Here is a 6,822-nt window from a genome sequence, read left to right as displayed (position 1 = left end):
TTACAGATGACCCAGAGTTATAAGTCTTGATATTCTTTTTTACACTGTTCACACACTTATTGAGTGTAAGTGGAAACATGACCATCATAATATTGACACTGTCAAATGTTTCTTTGAAGACAACCATGTATTTCCATAAATTCTTCCCCAGGAATTTCTCTTTCTTAGAAATTTTATTCACAACAGTCAATATTCCTAGATTTCTGATCAGCATTTCTCCAAGAGACTCGAACTTTTCTTTTCCTACAATTCTTGCATGGCACAAGTAATTTTTATTATTATTATTTTATATTTTTAATCCTTCTTAATTCAATAGAGTTTTTTCTTCGAGCAGTTATGTCCTATAATAACTAGGTGGCTATCTGCAAACCTCTATTACACAGCTATTATGAATAACAAAGTTTGTAATCAGTTTCTAGTTGGCTACTTTCCTCCAGTGATTATAGGCCACCAGCTGGATATCTGTGACTACAAAATTATTGACTCCTCTACCTGGGACTCTACAAATGTTGCTGATTGCTTGCACACACACAAAGTTTCTATTTCTTTTCTTCTCTTTTCGTTTGTTGCTCCAACAGTACTCACACTCATGGTGACTCTGGCCATGGCAATTCTCTCCTACACCACTCACTTGTCTGTCAGTTTGTCCTACTGTGGCAGCTTGAATGTTGCTTATGAGGCTGGAGGCTATACCGCCAGTATTTCAAATACCAGCAGGGTCACCCCTGGTGCACAGGTTTCAGCAGAGCTTCCAGACTGAGATAGACTAGAAAGAAAGAAGGGGCCACATACTTCTCAAAGAGTGGGTCAGTGAAAATCTTATAAATGGCAGTGAAACACTGTCTGATGATATAGTGCTCGAAGATGAGCCCTCAGGTTGGAAGGCACTCAAAATATGACTGGCCACACTGACAACAATAAAGAATGAGAAGATGCAAATAACCAAAATAAGAAATGAAATGGTGACATTACAACAGAATCTACTGAAATAAAAAGAGTATTATGCAAAATTGTACTCCAACAAATTTCAAAATCTAGAAGAAATAGACAAATTTCTGGAAACACACTACCTAGCTAAACTTACAAATTGAAGTAGAAAATATTAACAGACCCATAACAACAGAAGAAATTGAAGTAGTTGTTAGAAAAAAAAAAAAGGGGGGGGGGATCCTCCTAAGAAAAAAAGTCCCAGACAGACAGCTTCACTAGAGAATTCTGTCAAACATTCAGATAAAATTTGAAGTGAATTCCATTAAAACTATTCACCTATTCCAGAACATAGAAAAAGAATATTCCCTAGTTAAATCTAGGAAGTCAATATGACTCTAATACTATAAAGGAAGGAAAAAATAACTCTAGAAACAGAAAATTATAGGCCAGTGTACCTCATGAATAAAGATTCAAAAATTCGCAACAAAATTCTAGCTAGGAGAATTCAATAGCATATCAAAAACCAAAATATATCATGATGAAATGAGGTTCAAACAAGGCATGCAAGCATGGTTCAACATTAGAAAATCAGGTAATATAATTCACAGCATAAATAAAATAGATGAAAATAATCAATCAATTCAGGAAAGAGTCAATTAATGCAAGAGAGACACTTGATAAAATGCAACATGGTTTCTTGATTTAAAAAAAAAAAAGATAGCAAAATAATAATAGAAGATAAATTCCTCAACATAGTTAGGGGCATATGTACAAAATCAACAGCCAACATTATTCCCAGTGGAGAGATATTGAAAGAATTCCCCTTGAGAATGGAAATGAAATAAGGAAGCACCTTATCAAAAGTCTTATTCAAGATTGTACTGGAAGTCCTAGCTAATACAATAATGCAAGAAAGAAAAATAAAGAGCATCAAAATTGGTAAGGAAGAAGTAAAACTATCCCTATTTGCAGATGACATGATCCTAAACACAGAAAATCCCAGAGGTACCACAAGAAACTTAAAGTAGTAGAAAGATTCAGCACAGAATAAGGGTACAAGATCAACACACAAAAATCACTTGGATTCCTCTACATTAACAAAAAGAACTCTGAAAAGGAAATCAGAAAAACCATTTACAACAGCCCCAAAATGATAAAATACTTAGGAATGAATCTAACTAGGTTTTAAAATACTTATACTAAAAAACTTAAAAAAAATACTCCCACAAGAAACCAAAAGAGAGCTTCATAAATGGAAAAACATATCATGCTCATGGATAGGAATATTCAACCTCATGAAAATGTCAATACTACTTAAAGTGATCCATAAATATAATGCAATCACAAACCAATTCCAACAATATTCTTTAGCAAAACAGAAAAAACTAATCTCCAAGTGTAGATGGTAAATAAGGAAGTCCCATATAGCTAGAGAATTTATTTATTCATTTATTTTAAAGAATAAAGTAGGTAGCCTCACAGTTCCCAATTTCAGACTACTATGAGTTCTGGTAGCATAGTACTGAAGGCACTTGACTGCTAACCAGAAGGCTGGCGGTTCAAACCCACCAGCCATTCCTCAGAAGGAAGATGGGGCAATCTACTTCAGTAGTGATACTGCCTCAGAAACCCAAGGAGGGGTTGCTATGAGTCAGGTTCGACTCGATGGCATGTAACAACAACAACAATACAGCTATGGTAGTCAAAAGAGCCTATTACTGGTACAATGACAGAATCTCAAAATAAACCCATCATATGGATAGTTGATTTTTGACAAAGGGTCTAAGTGCATTAAATGGGGACTAGATAGTCTCTTCGGTAAATGGTGCTGGCAATGCTAGATGTCCACTTGCAGAAAAATGAAACAAGATACATACTCACACTATATACAAAAACTAATTCAAAATTGATCAAAGACCTAAATATTAAACTTAAAACAATAAAGTTCATGGAAGAAAGTGTAGGGACAAAGTTAGGGATAGTATGACTAAGTGGGGTTCATACCGTATATGCAAGGATGGCTCAACATTAGAAAAACAATCAATATCATCTGTCACATAAATAAAACAAAGATAAGAAACACATGATCATATCAATTGATGCAGACAAGACATTTGATAAAATACAACACCCATTGTTAATAAAAACTCTCAGAAAAATAGGAATAGAAGAGAAATTCTTCACCATAATAAAGGGCATGTATGCAAAACCAACAGTCAACACAATTCTCAATGAAGAGAAACTGAAAGCATTTCTCTTGTGGACGAGAACCAGACAAGGATGCTATCTATCACCACTTTTACTCAACATTGTATTGGATGTCCTAGCCAGGGCAATAAGGCAAGATAGGGGTATCAAATGAGATCAAATTGGTAAGGAAGAAGGAAAACTATCCCTCTAACTGATTATATGATCCTATACATAGAAAGCCCAAGAGACTCAGTAAAAAGTCTATTGGTGCTAGTTGAGAGATTTAGCATAGTAGAAGGATACAAGATCAACATCCAAAAATCAGTTTGATTCCTCTACACTAGCAAAGAGATTACTGAAAGGGAAATAAGGAAATCAATAACATTTATAATAACTACCAAAAAAAATAAAATACTTGGGAATAAATCTTGCCAGGGACACAAAAGACACTTCAAGATAACATAAGAGATCTACATAAATGGAAGAACATATCATGCTCATGGATAGGAAGACAGCAATTTTGAAAATGTCAATACTATCCCAACCAATCTATACATTCAATGTAATCCCAATCTAGATCCTATCAATGCTCTTTAAGGATATGGCAAAACCAATTACCAAATTGATATGGAAAGGAAAAAGACCTCAGATAAGCAAAGCACTACTGAGCAAGAAGAACAAAGTAGGATGTCTCACACTCCTGGATCTCAAAACCTACTATACACTGATAATAGTTGTGGTTATGTTTCGTGTCAAATTGGCTAGGCCTGATTGAGTGGCTGGGCAGTTGGATGTAGTATTCCCCATGATGAGACTGGTAATCAACTCCATGGTGGAATCTACTGTGAGCAGCTGAGTACCTGCCTTTGGGTTGGTGGTCTGCTTCCCATATACAAGCAGCAGCTTTTGGAATGGTCTCTAGCTTATGGCACGGTTGGACCCTGCACGTAGCCGTGCCATTGTTCAGCAGCCTGCCATGCTTTGCTGACTTAAAATTGACTTAAATTAATGGCCTGCCATGTGGTTTGGTAACATCAAGACTGTGCCATTTTACTTGTCAATCGTTGGCTTGTCAGCCTCAGCAGCCAGCAGCTGTGTGAGTGAAGAAAAGCCTCTAGCTTCAGTGGGCCAGGATCTGGAGGCAGGGCTGAAGCCCATGGCTGAAGGGCTTTCACCCAGCCCCTAGAGCTTGACACTTTGAATTTGGACTTAAAGCCTTCAAATTGTAAGAATAAACTCCTGTAAGGCCATTCCATTTGTGGAATATTCTTATCAGAGTGGCACTAGTTAATTAGAACAATAATCAAAACAGCCTGATATTTGTACAACAACAGACACATAAACTATTGGAATAGAACTGAGAACCCAGAAGTACATTCATCAGCCTTTGGTCAGCTGTCTTTGACAAAGGCTGAAATCCATTATGGTGAAGTGATGGTCTGTTTAACAAATAGTGCTGGCAAAACTTGATATCCATTTACAGAAAAATGAAACAAGATCTGTACCTCACACCATATACAAAAACAAACTCCAGATAGATCAAGGACTTAAATGTGAAACCTAAAACTATACATTTCCTCAAGGAAAAAATAGGGGCAAATTTAGGCTGCCTAATATATGACATAAACAGACTATCAAGCATCACTCAAAATGCACAAACAGTGGAAGATAAACTAGATGAATGTGGCTTTCTAAAAATTAAATTTTTATGTGTTTGCAAAAACTTCTCTAAAAGAGTAAAAGGAGAATCTACAGATGGGGAAGAAAAAAAAATTGGCAATGACATATCTGACAAGGGACTTATCTCTAAAGTTTGTACAAATCTCCAACACCTCAACAACAGAAAGACAAGCAATCCAATTAAAAAACGGGCAGAAGACATGAATAGACAATTCACTGAAGAGGACATTCAGGTGGCCAACAAACACATGAAGAAATGTTCAAGATCATTAGCCATTAAAACAAAAAACAAACACTGCCATTGACTTGATTCCAACTCATAGAAATCCCCTTTGAGTTTCCCAGGCAGTAAATCTTTACGAAAGTAGATTGCCCAGTCTTTCTTTTGAGGAGTGGCTGGGGGGTTTGAACCACTAGCCTTCTGGTCAGCAGTCAAGTGCCTTAGGCACTACAGCACCAGAGAGATGCAAATCAAAACAACAATGAGATACCATCTTGCCCCAGCACTAATAGCAAAGTTCAACAAGACAGAAAATAACAAATGCTGGTGAGGATGTGTATGGGACTCTTGTACACTGCTGGGGACTGTAAAATGATTCACCACTAAGGAAATCAGTATGACGATTCCTTAAAAAGTTGGAATTAGAAATATCATTTGATCCAGCAATCCCATTACTAGGTATATATCCTAAAAAAGTGCAAGCCAGGACAAGTACAGGTATATGCACACCCATGTTCATTGCAACACTATTTACAATAGCCAACAGATGGAAACAACCTATGTGCACATCAACAGAAGAATAGATAACCAATCTAAGGTACATACACACAATGGAATATTAGTCAACATTAAAGAATAATGGAGAATCTAAAAAATACCACATAACATGGATGAACTGACGATGCTGAGTGAAATAAATCAATCACAGAAGGACAGATACTGTATTCGTTCATTATTGTAAAAAGTCATGGAAAGGTTTATATATGGAAGGAAACTTTCTTTGTTGCTTACTAGTTGTTATATGTTGATATCCACTCTTATTTTTAAAAGAGATTAGCATTGACAAACGAGACATCAGAGAACTCATTCCTCTGGGATTTACAGAAGACCCCATGTTACATGTTGTGATATTCTTCTTTATGTTCTTTACATACTTATTGAGTGTACATGGAGACATGTAACCATCATCATGTTGATACTGTCAAATGTTTGTTTGAAGACATCCATGTATTTCTTCCTCAGGAATTTTTCTTTCTTAGAAATTTCATTCACAACAGTCTGTATTCCTAGATTTCGGATCAGCATTGCTACAGGGGACATGACCATTTCCTATAATGCTTTCATGGCATAAGTATTTATTAATTTTTTTTTTTTTTTAAATCCTTCTGGTTGCCACAGAGTTTTTTATAATGACTAAGTGGCCATCTGCAAACCTCTATATTACACAGCTACCATGAGTAACAAAGCCTCCAATAGGCTAGTAATTGGTTCCTGGCTGTCTGGTTTTCTCTTTATATTTCCCCCTAGAGATCATGGGCCTCCCACTGGATTACTGTGAGTCCAACATTATTGATCACTGTGTCTCTTCTCCAATGTTACTGAATGCTTGTGCAGACACAAAGTTCCTAGAGTTTGTGACATTTTTTCTTGTCTGTTTGTTTCAGCAATATTCACACTCATGGTAACTTTGGCTTTGGTAATTCTCTGCTACACACTCATCCTTGAAAATTCTGAAGATCCCTTCACCTAGCAAAGGAAAAACACTTTTTCCACTTGTTCTTCCCATATGCTTGTGGCGACTTCTGTAAGATGGCAGAATAGGCAGAAAAACTACACAAACCGTCTTCAACATAGAAAAGAGAAACCAATTGAGATAGATACAGAAGACAATCCTGGAGCCCTGAGCTTTGAAAGAAAAGATACAAATGTGGGTTAAACATCAACTAATAGAAGAACCTGAATGAAAGCAGTGAATAAGGAGACAAACAGAGCTGTGGACTGTCAGCTATCCTGACTGCATG

General features: G+C 36.4%; 1 pseudogene; it reads left to right on the top strand.

Moving 5' to 3' along the window:
• The first annotated feature begins 6 nt into the window (after window positions 1-6).
• The window catches only part of LOC103213276, a 10,840-nt pseudogene continuing 4,024 nt past the window's right edge, over window positions 7-6,822 (top strand).

This window comes from Orycteropus afer, unplaced genomic scaffold, assembly GCF_000298275.1.
Source record: "Orycteropus afer afer isolate SDZICR_OR568_19922 unplaced genomic scaffold, OryAfe1.0 scaffold01497, whole genome shotgun sequence".
Lineage (NCBI taxonomy): Eukaryota > Metazoa > Chordata > Mammalia > Tubulidentata > Orycteropodidae > Orycteropus > Orycteropus afer.
The sequence above is the reverse complement of the archived record's forward strand: the minus strand, read 5'-3'. Positions and strand labels throughout refer to the sequence as shown.